The sequence below is a fragment of the Amblyomma americanum genome, chromosome 6, assembly GCF_052857255.1.
Source record: "Amblyomma americanum isolate KBUSLIRL-KWMA chromosome 6, ASM5285725v1, whole genome shotgun sequence".
Classification (NCBI taxonomy): domain Eukaryota; kingdom Metazoa; phylum Arthropoda; class Arachnida; order Ixodida; family Ixodidae; genus Amblyomma; species Amblyomma americanum.
The window spans coordinates 76986050-77006835 of record NC_135502.1 but is presented as its reverse complement, the minus strand read 5'-3'; positions in this window follow the sequence as shown (position 1 = coordinate 77006835).

Sequence of the window (20786 nt, the reverse complement as noted above, 5' to 3'; positions counted from 1 at the left end):
CTCGGTTGAAGAAAATTTCATCCGTGATTACTGATAACTAGTTTGAGTGCATTGGGAGCCTTTTTTGTTCCAAGAAGAAAAACTATGCAAACCGAAGAAAATGCAAGATCTGGCTAAAAGTTAGAAAACTGCTTCGCCAGGTGTCGTTGCTACGAGGAAAACACACTGAATATAGTTAGGCCTAGGAGCTTGAAGATCGCCAAATTATCTGAAAAACAGGGGCTAGTTATCGCTTATACCACTACGTGTGGGCAAGATTAGGCGAAATAAAAGCGAACCGCTACCATTTGAGCGAGCTATTGCGTCGAAGAATCCAGCGGCGACATGTATTTATTCCGAAGCGGGCGAGCAGGGCGCCGCCATCTTGTCAAAGTTAGCGTACGCAAGCCACGCAAGCGCCGCAACGCAAACTCCGCTGGCTACCGTACGCAAGGCTTGCGCTTGCGTTCTGCGCATGCGCACTACCGTCCCCGCAAACTCCTCGCGTACTCTAACTCTTTGCGTACGCACAGCTAAAACTGTCTACTGTCTATTGGCGCTTTACGTACCTTACCCGCCGCGGTGGCTCAGTGGTTAGGGCGCTCAGCTACTGAGGCGCTCAGCTACTGATCAGGAGTTCCCGGGTTCGAACCCGACTGCGGCGGCTGCGTTTTTATCGAGGCGAAACGATAAGGCGCCCGTGTGCTGTGCGATGTGAGTGCACGTTAAAGATCCCCAGGCGGTCGAAATTAGTCCGGAGCCCTCCACTGCGGCACATCTTGCTTCATTTCTTCTTTCACAGATACTGCGCCATTTCCTATCCCCCAAAAACCAATTATTATTATTATTACTCCTTTATCTCTTCCCTTACAGCGCGGTTCAGGTGTCCGCCGATATGTGAGACAGATACTGCGCCATTTCATTTCACGAAAAACCGATTTTCATTTAATTTTTTTACGTACCTCTGAGCACAACCATCTGTTTTCGTGCTGGACGGCGCCTTCAACATTCTTCATTGCGTGACGTGCCGTATATAGCGCCCGTCGACTCCTCGGTCTTGGCGACGCGCTCGGCCACTGTATGGCTGCCTACCCACTTTCGTGTGTGGTTACACAAAGCTGCCCTTCACCGCTCTCGACTCATCCGAGTACATGGCACGGCCACGGCTGCAACACTATGCTACCGCTGAGCATTTGCAAGTGCAGAAATGATGGAGTGTGACTATGACGACGACCACTTGCGACAAAATGCGCTAGATGCTGTGGCGATGGCCGCACAGCCACAGCCTGTGGAAAACGCGCATGCTACACCGCAACGAAGGACCTCTCGTTTCCCTCACAACGGGTTTTAGTTAAATGAAGGTGTAAGGCCGCGCTTCATCAACGCGTACATTTTTTTTTATTCCCTTAGATTGCGGTCACTGCGGGCCTCCGGTCTACGTGGAGAGCTCTCAGTGAAGCTCCGAGCTCCCCCCTACCCGCGTGCCCCCCCCCCCCCCCCCCCTTCCTCCCTCCGCAAGCAGTGGCAAAGGCGCAGGAGGCACTGGCTGCTTGACAGCACCGCTGTGACGGCCGAAGACACCTGGCTTTGTTAAGCACACCATGCAGGAAAGCATGCGAGGCGCGTGGTGCCGCTTCCACGGCGGCAGACCCCCATACTGCGCGCCTGCGGAAATATGCGAACCACTTCGCATTCCGCGGTGCCCCCCCCCCCCCCCCCCCTATTTTTTTGGCATTCTAGATGGCACCGAAGCGTCGCGGGTCTCCGCCGCCTGACATTCCTGCGGCGAGCCAGTGGATTAGTGGTCCCACCAATTAGCTGAAAAAAAAAATAACTTTTCATCCTTCGAGAGGCGACGCGCGGGTGCTGCAGGGAAGGGGAAAGCATCAAGCGCTAAGACCGAGAACTCCCCCCGGGGAGAGGGTTTTCAGAATGTTGTCGGTATGTGCTTCTTTTTCTTTTTAGCCAAGCCCCGGGCTCGAAGTTGGGTCCAACCTTCAGGGGCTGTGGCTACCTCCATTGGTTATCGAAGCTTAGGGCGGGCCTCGAAATATGACCGCCCGAACTTCTTTGGTTGCAAAGGCTTTAAAATTGCATGTAAAATCATGGGAGAGCAGTCTTGTCTAGTTGAGCTAGAGGCTCCGTGCAGTCCTAGACTCTAACCTCGGATCGATGAGTAAGGTTTTGTCGAGTTTCTCTGTGTGCGATCTTTTCTTTTAAGTTACAGTTTGACTGTCTGCGTGATTCAACTTGTAACGCAGTTTGCCAATATACATCCTGTAAATATATTTTCTCTTTGTCTCCATCATCTGGCATCAATCATCGTCTGCTCCTTCAACACCGTCGAATTCACAATTGGAGATGTCCTGTGCCCCTCCGAAGAAACGCAAAGAACCATCTTGAATTTACTGGAGGTCCACGGCTGTAGGACATTTTTGAGGAATTTGTGACATTCCACTGCTGCAGCGTTATCCGAGCGCCCTATAATCACTGAGCCACCACGGCGGGTAGCTGAGCTAATCCACATTCATTTTTTTTCCAGCTCGATGCCATTCGGAGGGATAATTTCAGGTTGTTTGTGAAAGATTCGGCTTCAGTGTTTCTTTCATTGGCGGCGTCCCCTTCGCCGCCGAGGTTTCCGGATAATGTTCGCCTAAGTTTGACGCGGATGTGCTTAAAAAATTAACTCGGTTCGTCCCGTTTCCCCGTTTTGTAACAGAGACGCTAGCTCTACTATAAGTAGGTGGCAAAAAGTGGGAATTCTTCTTCCACGGCAACTCGTGGAGGATGAAGCGGTTTTACGAAACAGTGACTCCCAAGAAAAAAAAAGAAATATTTTTGCCGCTCTATTTGGCATAGTTGAATCCTTAAACGCCGCAGCGAGGATGTTTTTAAAACAATGAGCAGTTAAAGCAACAATCACGTCACCAGCTGTTGTTGAGAATAGTACAGTTCCAGCTCTCTGGCTATCCTTCTCTTCCTCAGCTCCACCCAAGCAGAGGCCGCCTGCAAGCGTGACGTCACCATCCTTCTAGGCAGCGGCTCTCAATGGGCGGATAAGAAGGGGCGCAATTAAGAACGGCAGGAAGGAAATGTTAAACAACAAAGAAGGAGACACAAATTTGCCTTTTTGTTCTCACGACGCCGGTAAAACAAAGGGGCCAGGAAGGACTGCACTTCCGCGTATGCGCCTACCGTCTGCAGGCGAAATGACAGACATCCTCCAGTCAGAGCATCCCCCCTCCCATAGTTTTATCCGGCTTGGCTCGCATACATTCATATCTGCGGAGCCCCCCCCAGAGCTTCCGCTGCTGACAGGACAGCGCACAGACACGGATATGACGACGCAGTAGAAGGGCTATGTGTGTGTATACTGTGTCGTTGCGCGAACCAATAGGCCAGTATATACGTGGGGCATCATTACGTCGGCGGGCCGGTTTTTCGGACGCGGAAATTTAAGTCAGGCACACGAACGGGGGTACGCAAGAAAGAACACGAAGGAGCAAAAGCAGGTCTACGGCGGTAAGAAAAATTTGTCGGCTGGTGACGACGGAAACGAGCCCGGCGCGCGCTCCGAGGGAGTCGTGACCATCGGGCACGCACTCACGGCAGCCTTGTCTGTCTGTCGGCGGCGGAGCTTCATGTGTGTCACGACGACGGTCAGGTAGCAGCAGCAGCGCTCGTAACGGAGAATTCGCGCGGTGTACTACATACGGCACGAGCCAAGAGCGAAGTCCCTCACTCGCATATGAGTACGTATACGCCAGCGGCGCCACTCAGTGTGATGGGGGGCAGCGGACCGGGGCACCGATTGCTCGTGCCACCGGTGCGGCCGCCACCTCGATTTCGCTACTTCCGGAAGTGCGCGCTCAAAGGGGGCCGCGGACTCCGACACATGGACGAAGTGGGGGCGCCTCTCACGCGACGACCGTCCCCGTCCATTGGCCGCCTGTGTACATTACACCGAGCGCGCTTGCGAAAAACGGGTCGGGGCTGGCAGCGAATTGCCCCACCTTGGTTGGTTCTGTTGGGTTGCGGTGTCGTTGCGCGCGGCATTTGGCTTTCTTTTTTCTTTCCTGTTATTATTGCGTTAATCCTTCGTGACCCGCCGTGCTTATGTAGGTTTCGACTCGCGTGTCCTGCACGCATACCCTTCTTAATCTGTTAGCGCAGCACGTTTGTCTACTGTTGCTTCTTTTTGCGACGAGCTGCCATCTAGGCTTTGTAATTGCTCTTTTAGAGAGAACGCTTCCATCTGATTGTATGCCATAGTATAGAAGCCTCACCTGAGCAAAGTGGCGACCGTTCAGTGTTGTCCAGAAAAATCCTGATTGGCTGGCGGACAGCTACTTCATCAATGACGTCACCAGAGCGGAGAAATCACACTGGCTGGAGAAAAGTTACGTCGCCATACCGGAGGTGACTTCACCAGACCGCTGAATGCCCATTGTCTGGGGGAAGTGACATCACCAGAGCCTGGGCAGTGACGTCACAAAACCAGGTTCGTCTTTGTGAAGCCTCCACTTGCCAAGCGTAGAAGGTGGCAGACAAGAGCTAGGCAAGAGCTGGGGAAGAATAAACCTTGGTCTCACAAGCACCGCAAGCCAATTCCGACATTGCCAACACATATCGGAATTAGCTAGGTCTCCCTGTGTTTTTCTGTCTTTCTTCCCTGCCTTGCTATTCTGGTTTTTTGCTGCGATAGATACATTACCGGATGTCTCCAAGGTATGTTGCCCCGGCATCACCGTATTAGTATAGCTTAGCCGAAATCTACCCTATTAATTTGCTTGTCAATGAGAAGGTTATGTAATCTCGAGTACGGCCTCAGAATGGAGCTGTAGAATATTTAACCAGGTTTAACAATGCCCATCAAGGGACTTCACGTTGTCCGACCCATGTGGGCGCTTTTTGGTGAGTGGAGCGAAAATCAAAGCGATTTTCTTCAGTTATGAGTCACATGCAAATGTAGAGGTGAGATCCTGGAGGTCTCACTGCGCGTGCTGTCAAGTTACGTTGTACTGAACATCATGAAAACTCCTCACGCAGTTCTTCAAAGTAGGCAGTCAAAACGAAACTGGTCATTTTGGGGCCGTAAAATGCAACGTGCCAAACCAACACTTCTGGATATGAGGCAACGTTACACCAGAAAGCTCCGGATTGACTTTGACTTCCTGCTCTGTTCCTCTAACCTGTGCATTTCCTGACTGCGTTAGAATGACAGTGCATATTTCGTTCGACTGTCTGCTTCAGCCGTCTATCGTAGATCCTCATGTATCCGATATCGTAACGCGGTAGCTTTGCTTTTCTTGTATTTCTGAGCCTGTCCTCTCCTTTCAAGTCATATGGACAGGTCATACACAACGCGTACAGGTCTGAAGACAGCTAGTATCATGGTTTACTCGAGTGCTTCCGGAAAGCAATCTTTTTTTTTTTCTGTCCCTCTCCAAGTTGGGGCCAGGAGAGCAGCAGCGTTCTGCATACAACACCGTTCTTCCGCGCGGGAAATGTGGACCAGCGAACTCGTTACGTCTGTCAGCGTGTCAACCTCTTTAATGGGGTCAACGCTTTTTTTTTTCTCTCTCTCTCGTCTCCTTCAAAGACTGCCTGTCCGAATCGAACGGATATTGACCGGATCCTACTGAGTTTCACTGTATGTAGGCTGCTTGACGTGTTAACGCGTGCCCCTGTCGACTCATGGTGCGGCAGGAGCGCACAGCCAAATGGTCGGGCAACTAAGAACTGAGCAGGCCAGAGAAAAGAAGCGAGACACCGGGAATCCGGAACCTGGGATTGACAGACACATGTAACCCAGATCCGCAATAAACCGGGTCTTAACACTCGAAAGATACCTGCGCTGTCTGGCAGAACTTTTGTACAGGATTCTAACAAATAAGTGGAGCTTAGTACTAGGTCGTGTCGATGGTTTCTGTTTGCGAGGACAAATACTCAGGTTGCAGTACCTTTCATTGGTTCTTCGCATACATTGCGTCGCGTGTGTTCGCATCGACAGGTACCTACCTGCCTGGTCATTAAAATACAAAAGTAAAATAACACCTAACCAACTCTAGACTTCTTCTGAGCCTGCTCCATTCGCACCCGGACTGAGCCAGGTCGCAGTTTATCGTGATACTACCCCTACCACCCAGTATCGTTACTTCCACATTTCCAGCCAAATCAGTCACTGGTTAATGAAGCATGGTCCTTATTCTCAAAATGAGTCAGTTATTAATGTAGCAGGGGTATTGCTCACAATATCAACCAGTTGTCGTTAGTACAGCAGAGGCTTTATTCGCAAAATCAAACAGTTGTTAGTATAGCAGGGCCCTTGTTCACAAAATCGACGAGCTGTTAGTACAACAGGGGCCGTATTCAAGAACCTGTTTTACGTCACAGTGCTACATCTTCCAGAGTGAAGCGCATCAGCGCTCGTCAGTCATGCATGATAACCAATGCATAGACCAAAAAAGTTGCTGTTTGGACGAAGGAAGTGTATAGCATGTCCCTTAAAAAATGGTCTACAGACAGTCTGTAGACTTCTTTAGACTCTATTGCCTTCCTATAGATAATTCTTTTGTCTATTCGTAGTCTATAGACTAAACTCTACTAAAAGTGAACGGCCATAAGTCTATAGATTGTCTATAGACTGTCTATAGGATTTGCACTGCCTGTAGACTGTTCTCTAGCGTCTGTCTCTAGAGAGTTATAGACTTTATAGGCAGAAGTCTATGGACAGTCTAGAGGCTGTCTAAATAAATTTTTGTAAAGCATGGCCTTGTACTCGCTACTTCATTGTTTCTTTCAAATAGCTTTCGTAAAATAGATACTTACCTACGGATATGAAAAGGATGCCTACATTCCTTGCATCCTGCTTCTGGGTTGGTAGTTTATGTTCACTAATACTGTAAGCCATTGGGTACGCTTTACATACTGGGTCAAAATGGGTCAACTACGACCACCTGAAATGGTTTGTTTGCCGCGCATCTAATTCTGAGGACACCGCTGGCTCTCTGGTGATGACGACGAATTTTTATGGCGCAAGGGCAGCTTTGGCCAAAGAGCGTCATGACACAGGGTAGTTTTTTCTTTCACAAGGTGGGGTCAGAGACTTATTTCACAAGCATTTCACCCTAAAGAAGCCGAGCACCAGGCAGGGGAAAGCTTGTGCCCATTGTATCACCGGTAGGTACCCGGTGTCACTGGGGATCGAACCCCGCACCTCCCGCATGCGAGGCGGATGCTCAAACCACTAGGCCACTGCTGCGGTGACAAGAAGTACTTTCTCCTGATGCACTGTGTTGCACTTCAGCAATTCTCGATAATCGATGCGCCATTTTAATTTACAAAATGGGCGCTTCTTCTAAACCAATTCAAAATTTTAGCTCACGCCTGTAGCTTAATTACAACTATTTTATAATGACTCTTATATTACCGAAGTACTTGCATCCAAGGTTTAATTTAGTCTCAAGAAATTTCGTCGTTTTGATGTACTGTTATCGCACATTGATAGCTTGAGCGCATTTTTACTTTGCGCGCTTTTCTCACACCTTTACTCACGCTCGTGAGCGATATCAGAAAACCTTGACTTGATTCCGCCTTTCCGCAACATGCTTAATCGGTCGAATGCCAAGTTTTCTAACAATTACTTGATTAACTGAAGCGGTTCGTTCTGCCCGGACCTAAACCAGCATTAATTAAAGGAGCATGAAGTAAAGCAGGCAATGAACGTGTCACGGTATCCTTGGTTTTCTTTATTGTTCTCATTTATTATTATTGCCATCGCTTAGAGGGCCTTCGAAGGAGCGTTTAGCACAAGCAGTACATGAGAATGAAAACAAAATAATACATGACCTTACGCTAGGGTTGTTTTGTAAATCAGAAAACAGCAGCAATTACGATATGTATACGTGCACTCAGGATCATAGTAACATATCATTATTTAAATAAGGGGAAAATTTATGGTTTATGGGGGATGTAACGTCCTAAAGCGACTCAGGCTATGAGGGACGCTGTAGTGAAGGGCTTCGGAAATTTCGACCACCTGGGGTTCTTTTACGTGCACTGACATCGCACAGCACACGGGCCTCTAGAATTTCGCCTCCATCGAAATTCGACCGCCGCGGCCGGGATTGAACCCGCGTCTTTCGGGCCGGCAGCCGAGCGCCATAAGCACTCAGCCACCGCGGCGGCAAGGAGAAAATTAATCGCTTGTCGGTAGCACTGGAATGAATACGCGCAGCAAAATTTATAGCAACAAACATGTATACTCTCTCTCTTAAAAAAAAAAAACTTGTAATGCCCCCGTAATAAGCGCTTAAGCGGTATTGGCTGTGAAGCTGCAGAAAAAAAATATCCGTTGGTTATTCACGCTACAAAAAAAAACACCTAAGTTATAACAATTAGTACGCACAAAAAAGCTTGAACGAAAATGCCATTGCAATGCCGGGATATCTTGTTATAGACAATTTCCAAATAATTGGATTTGATCGTATTATCCTGATTGCATGCAATTAGGCAACGAAAGTTTATCGTTTCCCGCTTTCTTGGAGGATTATATGTACAAGGATCACGCGGATGCTCAGAGTTTACCAGGGGAATAACATCAGCATTATCTTTAAATGGGGAATCAAGTACCTTCATCGTTTTGACGCTAAAGCAGTTAGCTGTGGTGTTGCTGATCCCAGTCTAGATTGGCGTTTTTCATAATTTGTCCATCTAGAGATTTGTAAGCTGGTCAGTTTGTATTTGAGTTTACAAAATATAAATTCCCTCTCAGTGCCTTGGCGGCTTTGAAGCAGAGATAAGCGCTTAAATACTATTAATTCTTATTCTCCTGAGCCCTTTGAAGTTTATCACTTGCAATACATGGACATTCGAAAAAAAGTTTCTCGTTAGAAACTAGAATGGCAGTTTTTAGCTGCGCTTAGGAGCCTTTTTCCAGTCAGTGCACTTTATTAAAAGCTTTTATAAACTTAATTTTTTTTTGGTGGCTGCATGTTTTGATATCGCTGTATGTTGTGCAAACGTGCAAACATCTGCATTTTTTTTTTTTGCTGGACTGCCTGGGTCACTGGGGAGATCACTGATAAAAATAAATAAAATAGGGGCCAAAAAACCGCCCTGAATTACCCCAGGAGCTAAGCGTGAGATCGTGCAGATTTGCTATACTCTATAACCCTGCATACTGCTCACAACAAGTGAAAATAAAGAAAAGCAATCTTGTGACGATTTCGTTCTTTTGCGTAGCTTCAGTCTCTTAATTTCAGACGAGAGGCTTCATATCAGTTTGGCAGCATCAGGCGAATCAAGTCCAGCTTTCTTGGAGATCATTTTTAATTGTCAGGTAGCTATGGAATAGTGTACGATACTGTTATGAACAAATTGATGCGAATGATCTAATCTTTCGATGCGTATCAAACTCCTGCTTGACCTGCGCTCTCGCCTAGTATTAGGAGTGCCCTAGAAAACCAATGGGTTCGTTTTGGACAATAAATACTCGAAAATCACAACTGTGTCCCGAGGAGGAATCTGCGCATATATTGAATATTATCGTGCAATCTTACGATACGCGAAAAATATGCATCAATAAACAACTCTCGTTAAAAAATTACCATTCTCCAAAATTTCTGGTTCTGTGTTGCAGAAAGGTTGCATACTAATTTGACAACTTGAGAAGTTGTAGGTATTTATTTCCGGAAATTATGTTGAGTAACAGACAACGAATTAATTTGTCCAGATAAGGCTGGAGGTGTTTAGATATAATAGGCTCGTAGTTTAGAACAAGTACTTACAAGTGAGATTGGGCGATAATTAGCGATGTATGCTTCCACTTTTGAATATAACTTCTGCATGATTCCAATGAAGAAACGAGCTGCCACTGGTACATGAATAAAAATTAAGGATATTACATACCTCATTCACTGTATATGTACTGAAATTAGCATGAAGTTTCATCAGCTGGGGTGCTTCTTTATATGCGGATGTTTACTAGAAGATTCTATATATTTTCTTTGTAATTATACGCCGTTATCAAAAGTCTAACCGCACGTGACAGCATACATTCGGCGAAGTACCGTCATCGCATGCACAGACAAGAAGTATGCTTGACGGCTATCAGCGGATCAGTGATTGTTCCATGCAATCGTGCATCAAGATTTAAGCGATGAGTTAACAAACCCCAAAAGATTGTCAGGCATCTCGTTAAAAAAATTATGAATATTGACAGCAGCAACTGTTTCTAACATCTCTCACGAGACACTTGGGATCTCTACTCATACGGTGAAGGATGGCCTCAAAACTGAGATTTACCTGACATACCTTACGCATGCATTTGAGCTGCCATTTCGCCTGCTGAGTTCCTCGAGTGATACAGGAATTAGGGTTGTTTTGTTTTCTTAGGAAGCTTAACGATAAATCGATCAATACATTCCACAAGAAAACTTAAGGAATACTCCAAAAACGCACCTGTACAACAAATTTTGCTTGATACGGTGTAATGAATTCATCAAATGGACTCTCCGTATTCCACGACCTCAGCACCGCCAGCGGCAGCAAATTATCGAGATAGTTTTTGAGACTAATTGTAGGGAGCGCTCGAGGACATATTCAGAGGCATAGTTACCATTTTTTTTTCTGGAAAAACCATTGCAACCACGCAGGAAGGTCGTCAAGTAAATGGAAAGGCAGATCAAAGAGTATATCGAGTTCGAAGGCAGATAAAGTTGTAGAAGAATTTGTTTCTAAGCTAGTTGGTGCATCATCCAAAAGAACTACTGCCGACAAATAGAAGCCACGTAAAGAAGAACGTACGTACGTGAGGCTGACTAACAACTGAATTTTATTCAAGCAAACAAGCGCATATATTGTGGAGATGAGAGATAGGATGGTAACATAGGCCCCATAGACTTTAGTGTTTTTATCTTTCAGTAATTGCACTATGTGACGTTTACAATTTGCATTATACACAAGGAAAATGAAAGAAACTGCTCACAGCTTGGAATTTTCGGTGTTACAGGTGAATTAGGTACGGTGAGTTCATGAAAGGTTGAAGTCTCTCAGATGCATTGTGTTTTTAACATGATGTTATTCTGAATCTATTAATATTTTATGACTTGCAAATATACTAGCAGAAGAATTAATTGGGAAGTCTCAAAAAGCCGTCAATGTAGACTGCATAATCATTCAATGGGGCCTTAATCCACAAGGTTTCAGTATCGCTCAACGTGTCAAAGATGGTGAACGGTATGTCAACACAAATGGGCAGGGCAACCCCCCCCCCCCCCCCCCCCCATCTCTCTGATGCACTCTTTGTCGTTTTTAACTTCCGTGTAAGCAGGAGACGTAACGTCAGCGTCCACATCATTTTGGGGCAGCCATGTTTTAGGGAAACATTTTATATTGGGACTAAAAAATACAAATTGTAAACAAGAAAAATGTCTCCTAGCTCCGACAAGGTTTTAGGGACAACTATAATGTCCGACAGCAGCGGTGGGTTAGTGGTTTGATCATCCGTCTCGCATGCGGAAAGTTCGGGGTTCGATCCACAGTGCCTCCGGGTACCCACCAGTAATACAAAAGGTGCAAGCTTTCCACTGGCCTGATGCCTGCCTGCTTCTTTACGGTGAAGTAATTGGGAAAGAGTTCGCTGACCCCAGGCCACAAAACAGTCATGCTCATCAACAATTATAATGTCCGACTTACATACCTGTCGGGTCTCATTACAGAACGCACTCAGTGGGAAGACAGTCTCAAAAGAGTTTCAAAGGCCCGCCCATTGGTCGGCCCTGACCGCATTCAGGGCGGACCAATCAGCGGGACTTTGAGACTATTCTGAAAATGTCTTCAGATTGAGAGCGTTCGGTAACTCGGCCCTACGAATATTCTTCACATATCATCAACCTTTTTTAGCATACTCCTTGCATTGACACGTGCTGTATAAAAGTCTTGGAAGATAATACCCTCACGCACTGTTACCCTCTGGACACACAGGGATGCTCGTGGATAGCTTCGTTCCAAGCATATAGAGAACATTTCTGGCTGCCACTTTGTTACAAGCCAATTTCGTTTTAGTCTGGTAAAGAAACCCAGAAGCTTTTTCAGGACTGTGGCAACTGTTTTAGACTAGGCATAATTCAAATTAATTTTAATTAGTTGGTAGTCACCGGTCATCAGTCGCGTCGAGGAGTCCCTGTTTATGCTTAAGACTGCTGTCCAAAACTATTGGACGGCGTTTTCGACAGTACATGGCAGAAAACTATAAGAGTCTGTTGGAGAGATATACTGATGCATTGTTATTGTGCGATCTTATGATTTGTAAAAAAAACTGCGTTCGTAAACAACTTCGCGCTGAAAAAAGATGTGCTTGTCCGGAAGGGGCTATCTAGGAACTAAAGCTTACTGACACACAAATAAATTTTCAGTGTATCTTGAGTTGCGTCGGGCAGCTCGAAACCTCTGACCTGCTACAAATAACGGCGGGATGAGCCCGCCCGATCAGTGCACCCCTAGATTATCGCAGAGGGAAAAAAAAGTGTTTTCATGCGTGCTTTGAAACTAAAACCAATATCAAATGAGTGCTTCGCTATCAGTCTCAAGGATACCAATAGATTACGGCCTGGTTAGGGGGGGGGGGGGGGATGGCAACATACAAGGTGGACCACAGCCCCTGGTTCTGCGCTTCGCACAGACAGCGTAACCATAAAGTGTGACAGGACCCAGATACTGTGAACGTTCGCCAGTTGCGCGAGGCACAGGATCACGCGCTCAAATGTTCCCGCTAAATGCGGTCTACTCTGTATACACATAGGTGTTCTTGAGTCGGTGCGATACGCACGCCGCGGGTAGCCAACTTCCTTCCCCGCGGGTGCTCGTCGCACCCAGGCACTGCCTCGTGCGGCGTACGACAAACGACCCTCAACCGTCGATGCGGGCGCGCCGTTTTCCGGGATGTCTTCGGCGGGGCTTCCGTTTTGCATGCCAACTGGGTCGCCCGCCGCTGCCCGTCTCCACTGCGGACCGTTATTTTTAACTCCTCCCAGAGCGCCGAACAACCCGCCCCGAACTACTGGATCGGCCGCTCCGTCTTGCATCGGTGGCGGGCGCAGACGCCGAGGGCGCGTCTTGACTGATCGGCGCGCGGACGTCAAGACGTCAAGGCCCCATCACCTTTGGCCGCGTGGCAATGAACCCTTTCTTGGGGCCCCTTCGGGCAGGTGCGGCTGACGAGCTGGGCGACTTCTTTCGCGTTTGTTATCCTCGGTCTTCGGTGAGCCGTTATTACTTGCCACGGTGCTTTGCTCTGCGCCCTGCATTCGTAGATGTGGAATGCAATGCTACGACGCTGTGAAGGCCACTCTGTTCTTGCTTTGAGGTCAGCCGAACGACAAGGTTTTTTTTTTTTGACTGTGCGCGTGCGCTCATGTGAATGTGGGAATTTTTCGGGACACCCTTTGAGTGTCCTAGCAATGAATGTTTGTTACGAAAGTTAGGCGGGCGGATGAGCTTAAGTCTGCGGGGATAGGTTGGCCGCAGCCGGCAAATGACAGGGTTAATTCGAGAGACATTGGAGAGGTATTTGCCCTGCAGCGGGCGTAGTCGGGCTGATGATGATCATGATGACTTGTATTTCAAACCGTATTTCAGCTGTTTGAAAACTTGCACAAGCCTCTACTCACTGCTCCGAAATGTCTGCCCTTTTACACAAAAACAAGGTCATCCCTTAAAAGTCACAGTAACGGCGTTATGGCTTCGGGAAACATCCTGACACTATATACTTTATTAAAATGAAATCAAGAGTTGGACGAAACCTCGTCTGGTCGGGATGAATCATAACACGTGACATTGCAGACATTACTCTGAACAAGTCTCCGATATGGGAGCTGAAACGTCTTTTGTGCATTTCTATGTTGAGGTCGGCGTCTGCAATGTCACGTTTTATATACTTTGCTGTACGTCATAAAAGCTACGAATGGTTGGAACCCGGACACTCTTCCAAAAATGAAGGGACTGGCCCATTTGTGCTGTTTCCCCTCGTATATACTGTGCATGCAGATACCCTTCTACTTCCCATCTCAGGGGGTATTCGCACGGCACAAAAATCGAATTCAGCCTTTTATTTAATATGCAAGCTGAAGGCGGACGCGTCCGCCTGCTCCCAAGCACTGAAACTATACTGCCCGACATTCAAGGAGTGCATCCGTGTGCAAGGGAAATCCATACTACGGGGAATTCTAAACAATTCGTGGCGCGTGCGTTTTCCTCACGGGGTTTTAAAGCCTCTCTTCATTTAAGCACTTAAAAAGCGCATTCTGGGATTCCCACGTGTCCAGACAAACGAGTTCACTGACCTCGTACAGTCGTATGGAACAAACCATAGGATGATCTGACACAAATATTCTTCGGCCACACATGAGCTATTCTGTAGAGCCGACGAAGAAACCATGCATCTGTTCCACGTGCTTTTTTTCTGTTTATTTTTTTTTGAAATATCAAGCTAGAGCTTCCCTCATAGGGGCGCTCGCATTGTGCTAATAGCTCCAGGCGAATGTAAAAAAAAAATTATGAGATCACTGCGGCACCTGCATTGGAGGAATGCTTAAGCATTGCCCCTCTTTGCCTAAATTAATCAAGTTCCATCATTGCCCATTTTTAGTTTTCAAACTTGGCGCCTGCTCCGTTTTCAAATTTGGCGCCAGGCTTCGCTCCGTCCACAATTCTGATTTTTCTAATTTGTCGCCACGTTTTAGTTCCGCCCACTTCCGGAGTTTTCAAATTTGGCACCACTTTTGCTCCAGCCCCGCCCACTTCTTGGACATTTTTGGCTCTAATTAATAAACTAATTTTCCCACATGCACCTAATGATTTCCCCTGCGAGACTTTTTGATGCTCTATCTAATACAACCTTTTTTTTCTTATAACTCAATTTGTTCGATTGTTATCGTGACGACAAGAATCCGCAAACATCAATGCAATGCTTAAAATAATAATAAAAAATAATATTAATTGGTTTTTGAGAAAGGAAATGGCGCACTATCTGTCTCATAAATCGTTGGACACCTGAACCGCGCCGTAAGGGAAGGGATAAATGAGGGAGTGAAAGAAGAAAGGAAGAAAAAGGTGCCGTAGTGGAGGGCTCCGGAATAATTTCGACCACCTGGGGATCTTTAACGTGCACAGCACACGGGCGCCTTAGCATTTTGCCTCCATAAAAACGCAGCCGTCGCGGTCGGGTTCGAACCCGGGAACTCCGAATCAGTAGCCGAGCGCCCTAACCACTGAGCCACCGCGGTGGGTCAGAACAATGCTTACGCATGACTAAAAAAAGGCGCTTTGACCACCTCAAGATTGTCCACCACTGAAAACACCACGCTGTAAATGACAACGAAATCCAAGTCGTAAATGCCGCGAAATGCAAGCGCACACCACGCAAAGACGGCCTACCAACTGGCATCTAAACGACACGCTCTACAAACCAACGTTCCGCCACCAAACCCCGATTGCGCATGCTCAATAGTGTGCACCAGAGCCGTACAAAGCGCGAGGCCCAAAACCCATTCTCGCCTGACTCGCATCCTTCGCAGCACCGCTCAACTTTACAGCCAGGCCCAACCTTATTACAGACATTGTCTTCCAGCGATCCAGCAACCGAGGGGGGAAAAAATCCCAGCCTGAGCGAGCCCCGCTCTCCCGTCGTTTTCTAAAAGCGGCCTTCTAATTGGCTTTGACCCCCGTCGGCAAGGCCGACCAGACGCGCCCGCCGACAGCGAACCGTGGCCGAGGTGGTGGCCGAAGGGATCTAGGTCAGCAGGTGCCGAGAGTGCGGCCATCTCATCTCGACAAGATGCGCCGATCGCCGAGCTCATTATAAGGAGCGCTGTCACGCTCCACTCTTCGCCGGTCATGCGCGCGCGTGTACGAAGGGGTAGCTGCGCATTTCCGTCAGGCGCGTCAATCAAATTGTCGTCTCGCGCGCGCGGCTCGCCATCAAGGCGGCCGGGTGTCAGTGACCGCTGACGATCGTCGACGCATGGGAGGTACCGGGCGGCTTCCTGTCAACCGCTTTTGTCTTTGTTTCTGTGCTTTGCGGTCGCAATAGAGGGCAATGAATGCGCTTTTGCGTGAGTGCGAGCGTGCGCACGCACGCAGCGCAAAGAGTGTGATTGATACCCGTGTCACGCGTTTATCATTCTCCTGCCTGACCGCTGATCATCTTGCCTAATGCGGAGAGTTCGCGCTTTCAGTGCATCTGAAGCTGCATTGATTTTTCCCTGTGTATAGGGCTTGTAGGCACGTCCCAATTTAACTGGCAAAGCATGAAAAAAAAATTAAACAAAGAGGGATGGGGAGGAGCGAGGAATGTAATTGCTTTAGAACGACGCTGCGTGTTCAGCCAGAGCAATGTGCTGTTTTATTCAGAAATGGCTAGCGTAGCTTATTACGTACCAACTCTGCGTGACAAGTATGGGAGCAAATAGTGGAGTGCCTGCGTAATATATGTGCAATCGCAGTCACACTTAGCGGGAACGGGGAAGCGTTGACTTAGCTTGCTATAAGCACAGCCAAACGGTCGCACAACAACTGCAGCGCATGCACGTCGTTTTCTTTGCTATAGAATGCATGCCCATCGCATCCGTAGCGTCATCGATGCTCTCAGGCGTCGTCTGCTGAGTGGATTACGTCTCGCAAGATAGTCAAGGAAAAAAAAAAATTCTGTTCTCACTTGCCGGTTACGTGAAAATGTCCTTTATGTTTCCTAAGGATTTCGTTGGGGTTGAAGTGGTCGCTGGCTGCAGGTCGGTCTATGGCCTTGCGATTACTGTCGGCAAGCCCAGACGACTGATCTCGTGTTCCTGGACTATCCAGGCTTATGACGATGAAGTATAATCAGATACATGCGATGCTGATTGCGCTGTATAATTTGTGGAGAAAACGTATTTCTCTCCACCATGCTGAGGTTGACGCACAAAAAGCTCATATGTATTCCAAAGAATATATGAACAGATTTTTTGGAACCGTAAAAGTAACTCGACTCAGTGTGACATTATCTCCAGAGATTACAGCCACTGATGTATCTAAAAGAATTCTGCCCTCATCGTGTCAGTCTGGCTAGGTCAAATTGGTGCGTTTGATTTGTTGCGCCATCACCGCTTTTGACAAGCCTGTTTTCTGTTACTGTGTATTACTCCAATGTTCGCAAAAAAAAAAAAGAGAGAACATCTCTTTGGCACCGTAGAGTGACACCTTCTAAGACACTATATCCTCGTCAGACCCGAGGAAGGGTTCGGATCGTCAGAATTAATTCAGACACATTTCTGAAATCTGGGTTTTCTCACAAATGCAAACAAATCATTTTGCAGCCGTATTGTTCTCCGTCTACGAATTTTCTCCGTGATCTCTACTACGGGCCCTTGTGTCTATACGGAAACATGCAACAACGACTGATGGCGTATGTTTAGTTAAATACAAGCATAGCAGTATGCGTATTTGAAGCAAAATTTCATGGTAAAGCTCGAGAAACTTGATAGCTATTCGGCCGCCGGGAGCAGAATTATGATCTAGGCAGATCTTTCAAGGCTGCTCAGAGCGCACCTTTTGTTGCACATTTCTTGAATAGTGACATTAGCGGAGCAAAGTTAGCATTCCCTGATCTCCAATGACACTTAGGCTGCAGAAGTGATGCGTTTTTTTCATAAACTGCGTAAAAGACCTATCAGCATTGTTATGTAGGCGGGGTGCGCCGGGGATATAGTAACTTATATAGATTACCTCCCGTTGCGTTAGGCTATTTTTCAGAGAACCGATTTAGATCTTTTTAACAGTTTCCTGCAGCATATGTCACGTCCGCAGTTTTCTCTAGGAGCATCACAATTTTCGCAGGTCCGGGGGGGACTACACTGCATAGCAACTAAAGTAAATTTACAAGGGTAAAGTTCTATACGCGCTCACGTATGACGTACAGACACATAATGAATGCGTAGTCAGGAGATTAGGAAGTACTGATGGCTGCCCGCCGCAGTGGCCTGAGTGATTATGATGTTCAGGCTGCTGGTCCCAAGGTTGCAGGATCGACCACGGTGGCCGCGTTTAAATTGAGGCGTAACTCGAAATACGTCCGAGTCCAGTGCGATATCAGCACACAGTAAAGAACTCCAGGTGCTCGAAAGTAATCCACAGACCTCCACTACGGCACTTCTTTCTATCATCTTTCTTTCATTCTCTCCTCCAAATCGCTTTCATAAAGGGGTGGTCAGGGTGTACGCCCCGAGTAAGACAGTTATTGTGCATTGTTTTTTTTTTCTAATAATAAATCATACGGTGATTTTTGCCAGGGGCAGCAGCACATTCTTCGTTTGAAATGCATGGGCTGTGTGTGGAATAGTGAGCACTTTCTAGCCAAGGTAACTGGTTTGCAAGACATAAAAAAATAGCATGTTATATCATACTGTGCTCATTTCAGAAGTGTACCCATTTCTTACAGCTCCGGCGCCGTCGTCTTGACCACTATAAATCTGTTAGGCTGGGTCTCCTAACTTTACTGAATTATCAGTTTAGTTAATTAATTTACAGTTAACTGCAGTTAATCCAGTTTAATTAAACGCAGTTATCATTAGGGTGGATGCATTCGAAATTATCATATTGAATTTTCGATACTCAGTGTACCACGCACCCTACCTAATGGATTTTAGGAGTGCGTTACGCAGTTGGGTCATATAAATGCAAAGCTTCTGTGCACGAAAATTGGTAATCTCCATGCAAGGTTGCTCCTTTTCAGAATCCATGCCGCGACTACATGCACAATACTATAATCCATTGTTCTCGGAGTCAATGAGGCCGCTACATAACGTTCGAGAACTTCGCGTTTGCACGGAAGTACGGCGTTTTCCTATGAACGAGACATAATTCGATCTACCCGCTTGTTGTGTCCTCAGTAGAACGCACTTTCGTCCGACTGTGCGTTCCAAATTGCGACCGACTCCCGCGCGCCGCCTGCTCTCTACTCCGGCCTACTTGGCCCTAACCTAGCCAAACAGGTTGAAGGACGATGACGACCTCGATATGTTCCCGCGGAGAGCGCGGACCTCAGTGTTAAAAGTGTGCCTTTTGACAGCGAGCGGTGCAACAACCAACACTTTTTCGTTTGTTGGTTTGGGTGGCACACGCCGCCCTGGTATCAACGTCGGACAGAACAAGCTGGCTCGAAAAAGGGGGAGGGGGAGAAGGCAGAATCTTGAGATTTCAATATGCGATAGTGTTTTGTAGTTTATGAGGTCACGGTGAATAAAAGTACAAACGAAAAGAACAAATGCGTGTGCTATCAGATGTACCGCGTTATTAATGCTCGAGAGTAAACCTGACAGTACTGTAACGACGCGAATGTTTCCTATGTGTCGGCTGCTGTGAATGAAGTACGTGGAGTGTGTATGCCAGCATCATGAATTGTCCAGGAGTTTTTCAACATTCCACAAGGCATTCTACAGCCGCAGTAAGATTTGTTGGCGTAACCGACACCGGCGCCGAAAACTCTGAAAACTTCCCGAAAATTCAAAAACGCAGGCACTTTCCTCTACCTCATAGGAAATTAGACACCCCAGATGCAGACGAACACATTTCCAAACCTCCATAGACTACATCTCATACACCCAACATTATACTCCGACACCTGTCCCTGGTGCCAGGCCCGCCCTACACTCTTCCACATTTCGTGGGGATGTGGGGCCACACCAAACATTCTACGGACGGAAAACACGTCTTTTGAGCTGTGGGAGGCGCTGCTGACCAGCGATCACCTGGAGGATCAATGGGCCCTCATACAACAGGTCCGAAGGGCAGCTCAAGCCAGTGGAGCCCCGGAATGAGGGCCCCACCCATAAGGTCGAACAACTACTTTTCGTTTAATAATTTTTTTCCTCCTCCTCCTCCTCCTCTCGCGCTAACCTGCTGTTATTCCCACCGAATGTTATTCGGGTGGACCTCGAAGTATAAAAGTTCTCATGGGGTGAGGTGAGTGCCTGGTGCAGCTGTCGCTTGCACTTCGTCGCTTTGGCAGGCAACAATATGGGGTGAGGGTTCCATTTTTTTTTCACTGCAATTAGAGTTACATTAGGCAGGGCGTAGCGGCTAGGGACGAAAGTGATGAAGGCACATTTGCATGGGATGCATAGTGAATCGGCGGAAAACAGCGGCAGTTCCTTGAATTTACATTGTTAACGTTCACGCTTCATCAGTTATTTCGCAATATCTGTTCCTGTTTCAGCCAGGGGTTATGCCCATTTCTTTTCCCCTCGGAGCTTGTAAAATTCTCTCTCTTCCATTTCAAGCATTTGTACCTCTATCCCGCGCCTTGTCACAGTGCCCAATAATTTGCACATAAATTTGAAAGTGCAGATAACTTTATTGCCATCTGCCACGTCCAGTGCTTACTCATGTGCAACATTCTCGGGCAAAAATTTTGATATTGGAAAATTATAAAGCACTGTTATGGCAGTATTGAAGGTAATGGTCCATTCTTGCGATGTGTAGCAAAATATTTCTTATAAAGTTTCTCCATCGCTTGCATCGATCAGTCAAGACTGCCATAGAAAACCAATGAGGATCGCTTTTGACGATAGCGAAAACGTTAATAACAAAAAAAAATACAAGTATGCCGACCAGAGATGTGCGGATATATTGATTGATATAGTGAAATCTAAACAACATATAAAAAATTGCGTTCATAAAATGTTTCCTGTTCAAAAATGCTTTTGTCAAGAATTGTTGGGTATGAAAGCGCAACTCGTCAGCACTATCCTCCATTCATTACAGCGCACTAT